We start from the raw sequence: 11,199 nt of genomic DNA on the forward strand, positions 1-11,199 counted from the left end.
TCACAATTTAACATGAGGCATCACCAGCTCTTTTGGAGTCATTTCAAATCCCACCAGATGGTACTAACTTGACTCAGAGGCTAGACAGTGAGACACAGCTATGATCAAGTCTTTACCACAATTTAGGATGCTGTAGAAAATGGTGGTGTGATGACTTGTTCTATGTTGCTTCCATTCCTAACAGCTTTCACTTTTTTACCATCCTCTAAAGGACAATTTGTTGTTAGTGATGTTGTTGGTGTGAACTTTTAAGTCACTGACCTGTCTTTTAGTAGAAATTTAAGAGGTACCTCCACTGCTCCTGTAAGACAATGTTGTGGACTCAGTGGAAAGGAATGATTGACAGAGTGCTTTTTGAGAGTGATTTTCAGAGTGCCTTCCAAACTAAATTTCATGTCAAGACTTCCGGCCATCTGAATTCCCAAGTTATTCTATATAGAGAGCTCTAGGTGCTCTAAAACTGTCCCCATTGGTCACATGACTATTCCTTTTCTTTTAAAACAGTTTAGGGAGCAGAATCATTAACAAGGCCAACACCACAGTACAACCATGAAATATTAGACAAAAGTTAATTCCATTTCCTTCTACGATCGGTGTCCCTGAACACAAGTCACAAGCAAAAGAGAGTGTAGCCTAGCTTGCAATTAATTTCTTCATCACAAATTCTGGTGAATTTGTTCTATACTGTCAACTCTTACCATATTTTCAATGGAGTCACTGCTAAAACAGGAAAAAGCCTGAAAGACTAAAGCCATATGACCATAATGAGAATGAAGTTATTTACTCTACAAATCACATTTTTAAATTGTTAAATCCAATAATGTTTTGAGTTAAATGATTGACATACTGGAAAAATTTGGAAGGTGAGAAGACTTTTTTTCCTAAAACATTGTCTATTAATCATTAAAGCAATCCACACAGGTACAAAGATAGATTGCTTCACCGTATATGTTTGTGCACATTCATTTTTAAATGATGATAATTAAAATTAAATACTAACTCCAAATTTTTCATCAATCTATATTTTAATGGAAAATATATAATAACTCAGACTCCTCCTTAGGAAGACTTTTATTTCTAGGGGGCTATTATGATATCAAAGGACCTATGGGCCTCTGTATTACCATTATATTCAATCTTCTTTCATCTTTTTTTATACTGACTCCCTTAGGTTTTTCTTTGCTCTTCCTGTTTAGGGAAGGCAGCTTTTCTTTCTATTATTCCCAACAGTGTTGAGGTGTGAAGCAAACACAAGGCAATCAGATACAAGCAATTCATCAGGGTTGAGTGAAAGTCAGAACTATTCAACCGAAATTAATAAGAAGGGATGTAACAAATCCACCTTCTTATAATTCATTTGAAAGTCATATAATATCAATTAGCATTTATCAAATAAGAACAGGCAGGTGAGGGTAACAGTATCTTACCTACCCCGCAGGAACATGTGATGATGAATGACTCACTCATGAAATATTTTAAATCAGCATTTCCTGAGCACTCTCAGATTATGTATAGGCAATTCTAAAGATCCAGATAAGACAGAAAAACTTAGTTGTCAAGCCACAGGTGGGTGGACACAAGCCCACTATGCTCAATACTTCACCAAGTTGAGTCCAAACCTTCCAGCTGCTAATGTCCTAGGAGATAAGCATTAAGTAAAGTTGACCTGGACTACTGTTTCTGTACAAACATCATTTTCTGGGAGAGTACATTATTCCTATCTAAGGAGTCCTGGAACTCTCTGCAGTTAATTCCTACTGTATTCGACTCATTCGACCCATTGCAAAGAGGAAAAATGAAAGCAAGAAGAGACCTTAGAATGATTTGCCCAAGTGAAGAAGCTGAGATTCGAAAACTACTTGCTGGATCCTTAGGGCAGCACTTCATCTACTATGCGAAACTGTCTTTTGTACCAAACTACTTACAGGAATACTCTGCTTGTACATGTTAGAATCATCACTGTGACCACTTATCTAGGTGAACACTATCTGCTTGGTAGGCTCCCACCAATATGTGAAAACACCCAGGGACAATCTCGCAGAGTTGCAACTAAAAAAAGCACAGACCTCTTTCTCATGCCTCAGGTTATTTACTAGTAGTTCAGGCTGTCAGGCAGGCTTCCTGCAGTAAAGGAAGGAGAGTCCTTGACCTTGCACCTCCTGGCATGTTCAAGTTTAAATTCACTAAGGAAGTTCAGGCTGCTTACATTTTATTTGAACACTGGATGTTAATATAATGAGGCCAGTATTATGTGACTGGAATGAAGTCTCAAAAGCAAATTTGGCTGGTAAGGTATTATTGATTTAGGTTATGTCTATAAAGTTGAATACATTGGACTTCTTAACCTTCCAGCAAAATGGAGAATGCCAAAAAAAGATGATTGTCTATATTAGATGATTATAAAATTTGAATTTTTAAAGAAAATTCTTCAATTCAGTTGGTGTTTTTCTTCATTCATTCATTAAGTGCATAGATATATGTGGCACACCTGCTGCTATACACTAGGGCTAAGTGTACGCTGAGTAGGCACTGTGCTAGGGCTGAGGACACCCACAGATGGACTTTATCCCTGCCAGCATGGAACTTACAGGTTGGGAGAGGAGAACCACCAAGCACATTCAAGCAGGCCATGATACACAGGAATCTAGGGTGCTATCACTGGGGTATACCCTGGAGGCAACCTAATCCATCAGGGAGGGCCAGACAACAAACAAGGAAGACATCTTGGTGAAAAAGAAGAGATGTGGGCTTCCCTGGTGGCACAGTGGTTGGGGGTCTGCCTGCCGGTGCAGGGGGCACGGGTTCGAGCCCTGGTCTGGGAAGATCCCACATGCCGCGGAGCGGCTGGGTCCGTGAGCCACAATTGCTGAGCCTGCGCGTCTGGAGCCTGTGCTCCGCAACAGGAGGGACCGCGGTGGTGAGGGGTCCACGCACCGCGATGAAGAGTGACCCCCACTTGCCGCAGCTGGAGAGGGCCCTCGCACAGAGGCGAGGAACCAACACAGCCATAAAAAAAAAAAAAAAAAAAAAAGTTAAAAAAAAAAAAAAAGAAGAGATGTGCATGGATTAGAGAAATATTTGGAAAATGCATTTGATTTTTAAATGTAATATGAGGCCAGTTTTAGCTTCATATTGTGGTAGTTGTGAGGACACTGGAGAGAAAAGGAGAAGTTAAAGAAAAACTCTGAGACCTCATGGGCATGGCATTAAAATGCCTTCTTTTTGAAAAATAAATGGGTTTAGTGAAAATGTAACTGACTTAATTTTACAAAGTATGTAAATTATTTTTCTGAGGACTGGTGGCCTGTGTGGGAGAATTCAGTGAGTATTTGCTTTAATTCTACTTTCAAGAAATACATGGAGTATAAATCATGGAATGTCAGGATACAATCTGATTCAAAGTATTTCTTCACAAATATGCAATGATGCTGCCAAATAGCATGCAATGATATTTAATCTGGCAAATTAAAGAGATAACAAAAGTGAAAAAATTAAGTAGTGATAAGGGCCCAGAGAACTGACTCGAATTTTGTAGTTTCTCTTTAAATAATAGCATCTTTAGTTGAGATATCACAAACACTAATATATTTGAGAAATTCCTGTCTTAATATGATGCAAATGCAATATTCTGAGTTTACCAGGGAAATAATTAGAACTTTAGAAATTTAAAGTTCAAAAAATGAAATACATAGGTATAAATCTAATAAAATATGTACATTTTGTGTTTGCATTAGTTTTCTAGGGCTAACATAACAAAGTACCACAAACCAAGTGGCTTAACAGAAATTTATTGTTTCACAATTCTGGAGCTAGAAGTCCAGAATCAAGGTGTGGGCAGGATTGAGTCCTTGTGAGGACTGTGAGGGGGAAATCTGTTCCATGCCTCTCTTCTAGCTTCCAGTGGTTTCCTGGAAGCACTGGCATTCCTTGATTTCTGCATCACCCTGATCTCTGCTTTCATCTTATATGGCATTCTCTCTGTGTGCTGTCTCCAAATTTTTCCTTCTTATAAGGATACCAGTCATATTGGATTAAGGCCCATCCTAATGACCTCATTTTAACCTGATTACCTCTCTAAATTGCCTATCTCCAAATAAGGTCATATTCTGAGGTACTGGGGACTAGAACTTCAACATATGAATTAGGAGGAGGATCTGTAACAATGCTGAAAACTACAAAGCATGGATGAAAGAAATCTACATAAATATAAAGGCATACAGTATTCATTGACTGGAAGACTCAACATAGTAAATACGTCAATTCTCTCCATTTTTTGAGTATATATAGACAAGTACATAGTAAAAGATATATGAAAAGGCAAGAGAACTAGAACAGTCAAAACAATTTTTGAAAAAAACGAAATTGGACTCACAGTACCCAATTTTATGACTTACCATAAAACTATAGTAATTAAGACAGTTTGGTACTGGTGATCAATGAAATAGAAATAGAACAGGTCAATGAAATAGAACAGAGAATATGGAAATAGACCCACAAAAATTTTTCCCATTGATTTTTGACAAAAAGTTTAAGGGCAATTCAAGGGAGAAACGATAGTCTTTAAACAAGTGGTGTTGTAATAATTGGACAGCTATATGCCAAAATATGAATCTCAACCTAAATGACGCATCTTATACAAAAATTAATTCAAAATTAATCACAGATCTAAATGTCAAATTCAAAATTATAAAATTTTTAGAAGAAAAAATAGGAGAAAATCCTAGTGATCTGGCATTAGGAAAAGAGTTATTAGATATGACACCAAAAGCTCAATCCACAGAAGAAAAAATTGATAAATTGGACTTCATCAAAATTTAAAATTTTGCTGTGCAAAAATACTGTTATAAGATAAACTACTGACTGTGAGAATGTATTTGTAAACCACATATCTGAAAAGGGACTTGTACTAAGAATGTATAAAGAACCGTGAAAACTCGAACACATTTTTAAATGTGCTAAAGACTTGAGCAGACACTTAGCCAAAGAGGATATATGAAAAGCAAATAAATACAGAATGTAAAATGCTTCAATTCTACTCTTTCTTCCCTTTATAAATTAATTGTGCAAGCATTCTGTTTCTACTTTATGTGAACTAACTTCCTCAAATTATTCAGTATTTATTAACTTATAGTAAATATCTGTTTAGATTTATAGACAAGTTTACAAATTTATTTTCTCAACTTTCTTACATCTTAGTTCTCTCTCCTAGGTTAAATTTTCCTTCTTGCTGTACTAGATGCTCTTTTTGTTTGTTTGAAAGTATATTTTCCCCTAACTCCTGAGTAGTTAGGAGTTTGGCTGGATATGTATTTCTAGGTTGATGGTTAATTTCTTTCACCCTTTGAACACTTTCCATTACCTTCTAGCTTCTTATTACTATTGAGAAGTCTACATTTTAGATTAGTTTAAATTATTTTACAGATAATCCCTCTTTTCTCTATTGTTGCTTTTAAGATTTCTCTCTTGGTCTTTGGTGTTTTGCAGCTTTACTGTGATATATCTAGGTATGAGAAAAGTTTTATTTATCACCCTTGGGACTCACTGTAATACTGGAAAGCTCTCCCCCATTGTCTCCATTCTTTCCTTCAGGAAGTCCTATTAGGCATCTGTTGAATCTTCTAATTTTACCATCCATTCTTCTTTTATAACCTCTAAACTGTAACTCTCTTTGCTGCATTTTGAATAATTTAGACCTGTTAATTTCTCATCTTGGGGGTTTAACCATCACATTTGCATGAAGCACAGGCCATGTTTACACATTCTAAAAAGAGCTCTTTTAGTCCACCCAGAATCCAGGACAAAAGAAAGTGGTAGATTTTTTTTCTATTTCCATTTTCACTGAAGTTGTAAACTTTTGAGAATACTAACATTATGTGGAGATTAACTCACCTCTTTGTTTAGGCCCAAATCCTAATCTGCTGTCTTCATCTGAGCATCAGAAATGAAGTCCTTAGATTACCATAACTAATAATCTCTACCACCCAATTTATCTCCCACCCCATACCTGTAGCTACAGTATCAGCTATTGGGCTCACCACTAAGCCTCATTTCTAGAACCTAGTGATTCTGGGAAATCAGCCACGCACTTAAATATGTGTTAGTTATTTTTTGGTTGTCTGTAGTGGTAGGATTTTTGTGTTTTGTTTTCTTCTCTAAAACAGTACTTCAACCATTTATCAGAGTACACATTTTAAAATATTATTTATTTGGTACTCTGGGGTTAAATGGAAGAGGCTAAGGCTGGCTTTGCCACTTACCAGACAAATGACCTTGGGCAAGATACTTAACTTCTCCACATATCAGTTTCCCCATCTGTAAAATGGGCATAACAGTACCTACCTCATAATGTTGCTTTAAGACTTAAATGAAATAATATCTGTCAAGTGATTAGAACAGTGTCTGGCATTTAGTAAACACTGTTTAAGTATTTGTTACATAAAAATGAAAACATAGAAGAAAATGTCAGTTTTCTATTGCATTAATGTATATATTTAAGACAAAGAAATTCCATTTTGCTTTAAAATCTGGTGCTTATTGTGTAGCTAGAGGATTAAAAAGAACCAAGTGTTTTTACTTAAATTCACTAGGTTAACATACCTGAAGTTGAACAGTTAACATTCACTCAATTTGGTTCTCATCACTCAACAACACTTCTCTTCTCTAGCCTATATATTCACCTTGTCACTCACATGTCTCAAATTCCTATAAGCAAAAAATTGTAAATGACAAGGAAAGTGTCTACTGCATCTCTCCATTTCCCACTCAGAGAAGCACTCAGAGTTTCTAGGAAACACACAAATCCCAAAAGGCAATGACATTAAAAGATTAAAGGGGTCTGCTTTTTATTATTTTCCTTCTAACTTCCCTGGAGCAAGCACTTTGGCATATTGCTGCTTGAAGTCTCTATCTGCCAGGACCAGTCCGGTGGAGAGTAACTTCCTGAAAAACATGCTGAGATTTCCACTGATACATATATTTCTGCATCTTTGTAGAAAAAGCCCAAACGTCCAGTTATCCTTATATGTATGTTAAGCTTAAAGTCAAAACTCTTCCTCTGATTTGAATGGGCTTTTAATACTTGAATTTCCACTTCTCAGTCTAGCTGACAATTACTCAACAGCTAATACAGTGCTTGTCACATCCTTTTCTGGGATCTCTATTAAAAGTGTTTCTTCCCCCAATAAAGTGTTCTACGAAAATGCTTCCCTAACTATTCATTTAAGAAGAAAAAATTATTAGCCTTTAGTCTAAAGCTTATCTTATTGTGGATAAGTTTTAAAGTCAAAACAAAGAGGAAATACAGTCAGAATTAGGGAGAAAAAAATCCCACAAATTAACGAAAAAGTAGAGTCCGGTGACATCTAAATGCAACGTTGGTGCTTCCTTTCCTTGCATTGACTCCAATGTTTTTTCCTCAGTTAAGGACCAGATGATGGAGTTGGTTTGTGTTTAGGAGTCATGTCGTTGGGAAAATATGTCTATCTAAATACTAAAATTACAATCAGGGCAGTGAGAGGCTCCCACTATGAGAGCTACGGGATCACTGTGGCCCCTGGGAGGGCAGCTAACTCACACCTGACACAAACTCACTGTGCAAGAGCAAGAGGAATTGCCTGCCCTATTTAAATACCCTACCTGTCTTCCCCGGAGTTAAGTGTGATCAGATTTTATCATTCGCTGTATGCATGATGATGGAAAACTTGGTTTCTCTGGTTTCCAACATATTTTTTTAATTAAAAGAAAAAAGAAAAGGAGAACAGCATTTGGGTCAGGGACAATTCAAGGCCTATCTTAGATTTCACAGAGGAACAATCATAAAACAGTATCATAAAGTAGAATTCGACATAAATGATATAATCTCTAGTTTACATGTTACTAAACCTGCTTATTGATGCTTAAAATGGCTGAATATTTGATAAGAGCATTACTGCTTTCAGAATATCAAATTTTTTTCATTTAAATCATCAAGGCTTTTTCTAAAAAGACATTCATTTAATGTGTCAAAGAAAAAAATGAAAATGTGCAATTCAATATGCCCATTCCATACTGGTCTTCAAATTGTTCTAGGGAGTCCCAGAGTTTGGGATTATTCAAGATTCACAGGTGACATAACAGCTGTCTTCATTTATATGAATGTCTGCCATTTAGCAGAAGAATTCAGCTTACTGGAACTAGGTCAATGATTGAGATTTGCAAGAAGAATATATTAATATACAACCTAGAGTATAAGTTTTTAACAATTAGATCCGCCAGAGTATTAAACACTCTCTCTTATGATGTTAGGAATTTTCTATCACTAGATTTATAAATGGAATGAAGGTACATCAAAGAATCTGGCAGACAGTATGTTCACAAGTATTTGTAAACTTAAATCATACTCAACCTAGGTGATTCCCTATCAGGGCACTATTACTAGGAATGACTTGAATGAGCTAATTTCTGAGATCTCTTCCAGTTCTAAAAGTCTTTATTATCTAGCAGAAGAAATTGTTTATTTTTTAAGATATGTGTTGACACAGGGATCTTGCAGAAATAGACAAGCATCATATCTAGTCAGCCAGTTGTACAAATCAAGCTGCAATGTGGAAAAGTGGTTAAACCACAGTCTGAGGTTAGTTAAAAGAATTTCAGCAGAGTTTCAACAGTAGTAGCTCTAGACCACACTGCAAGTTGGGAATACAAAGTAAACCAATATCCTTTGAAATCAGGGTAAAACAAACTATCTCCTAATGTGGTGACTGTGTTTGCAGTCCCGCTAAAAGACAAGTTGGGATTGCTTCAAAAAGCCACAATTTTTGCTTATTCTGGAAAGTGATGCCTCAGACTTTTCCCTAGCGGAAATAAGCCAAGATATTAGAAGTCTCTGAGATCTTTTCCAAATTTGCATTTCTGAGCATGGCAAATCAGGGTGAATTTCATGTGATAGATATTTTAAGATGTCTGTTAAATAAATTGAGTTCAATTTATTTGTCTTTTATTAAAATATAAAAGCAAATTAAGTTGTCATGTTGGGAAACATTAAGCACCATATAAATACCAGTATTAGTAGAATTAACGATCATTATTATTACATTAAGCTGACCATAGCAGTTTTTTTTTTTTTTTAATCTTTTTTTTTTTTTTTTATAGCTACTTTATTTATTTATTTCTTTATTTTTGGCTGTGTTGGGTCTTCAGTTCGTGCGAGGGCTTTCTCTAGTTACGGCAAGTGGGGGCCACTCTTCATCGCGGTGCAGGGACCGCTCTTCATCGTGGTGCGCGGGCCTCTCACTATCGCGGCCCCTCCCGTTGCGGGGCACAGGCTCCAGACGCGCAGGCTCAGTAGTTGTGGCTCACGGGCCCAGCTGCTCCGTGGCATGTGGGATCTTCCCAGACCAGGGCTCGAACCCGTGTCCCCTGCATTAGCAGGCAGATTCTCAACCACTGCGCCACCAGGGAAGCCCCACCATAGCAGTTTTTATACAGAGATTCACTTTGGAAAAAAATATGAAATATGAAAATTTGTCTCCAAATTGACTCTTTTTTTTTTTTTAAGCAAGGCCTATATGCCAGCCCAGTATCAGCTCCTTAATTACATCTAAATTGTGGTAACATGCTAAAAGAAAAAGACTAGCCAGATCCTTTCACTCATTTATGTATTTATTTGTTAGTGAAGTATTACTGAATCACCATCTATTCTTAGAAGTCACATTACTAGATACAAGGAATAAAATTGTGAGCAAGGCAGGTGGGTCTCTGCCCTCCTGGAGCATTGTAGCAGTAATATCTCATTAGGTTTCTACTGGTGGGAACTTTCAGCCGGAAAGGAGATACCCCTAAAAGGTCATTAGGAGGACTATTTGGAGAGAGTGGGACAGAGCGTTCAGAAAGTGTTCAGTCGATGACAATATGCACACAACTGCCTACATGCACAAGTAAAAGTTCTATCAGCACAAAAGTTTGTGTCCAGCATTTAAATCCATTCTTTCCATTTTTAAAAGAATACAAATCACCCAGGAGTCAATTCTTTGGGAACCTAAATGACAAAGTCAGAACTTCACTTCTCCCAGAACTAGAGACTGTGAAAACTTTATGGCCAGGAAATTTTCATTTTTGTTTTATTTCACTATTATCCCACCCACCATTATGGTTAGTATGACATCTCAGTTCACAGTGGGGCCTCTCTAAATATTTGCTGAATTGATTTAAATTGACATGCTTTCCAATTATTAAGAACTGAATAATAATTTGAATGCTTTTCAAGTTATTAAGAATAATCCATTGCAGCATTGTGAGAGAAAGATCAGCTCATCTTAGAAGACCTCTAGCAAGTTACTTTGGAACAGGTGCATACATTATGTGTAAGACATGACAAAGCAATTCTTCCACTACACTAGGGATCAGCAAAGTTTTTTTGTAAAGAGTCAGAGAATAAATATTTTAGGTCTTGCAGGCCATATAATCTCTGTCACAACTACTCAACTCTGCCATTATAGCATGAAAGCAGCCATGGACAACACATAAGTGAACGTGTGTGGCTGGGTTCCAATGAAACTTTATTTACAAAAAACAGGAAAAAGCCACATTTGGCCTGCAGGCTGTAACCTACCAACCTCTGCTCTATATCATAGAGCTTCAGATAGTGTACAGGTCAAGCAGAAATATATGATTTAACCACAAACTTTTAATAGAGGCAAATCATCTAAGAAGGCCTTTTAAAAGTTGGGAGTAAATTCAATGAACAATTGCTTCATATTTGCTTGTTTAGCAGAGCAGTAAACATTTAAGGGAAAAAAAATCAGAAAATACTAAAGAAAGGTAACCCCAGCTCCTAGATTTAACAAAGTAGTTTGCCAGACCTTCTACTGATCTTTATCCTGTGCATGTTTTATGTTATACATACTAGAGATACATAATGTATATACAATTTTGTACAAGTTTTTAAAATTAACATGAATATTTTCTTGTCATTAAAAACCCTTAATAAACAATTTCTAATGACCATGTAATATTCCAACATGTGGATACCATAGTTTACTTAACCCTTCTCTAATTTCCAACAGATATTTATAAATTTTCTGTTTCATAAAAGCAGTTTACACTATGGAAAATGCAAACATGTAAAATGCATTTATGATCCAAAAAACAAGATCTATAAGAGGAACCTGAGCCTTCCAATCAAACATGGAATGTAAGCACATTTGCCTTATCCATATTTCC

The sequence above is a fragment of the Balaenoptera acutorostrata genome, chromosome 2 (assembly GCF_949987535.1).
Source record: "Balaenoptera acutorostrata chromosome 2, mBalAcu1.1, whole genome shotgun sequence".
NCBI classification, from domain to species: domain Eukaryota; kingdom Metazoa; phylum Chordata; class Mammalia; order Artiodactyla; family Balaenopteridae; genus Balaenoptera; species Balaenoptera acutorostrata.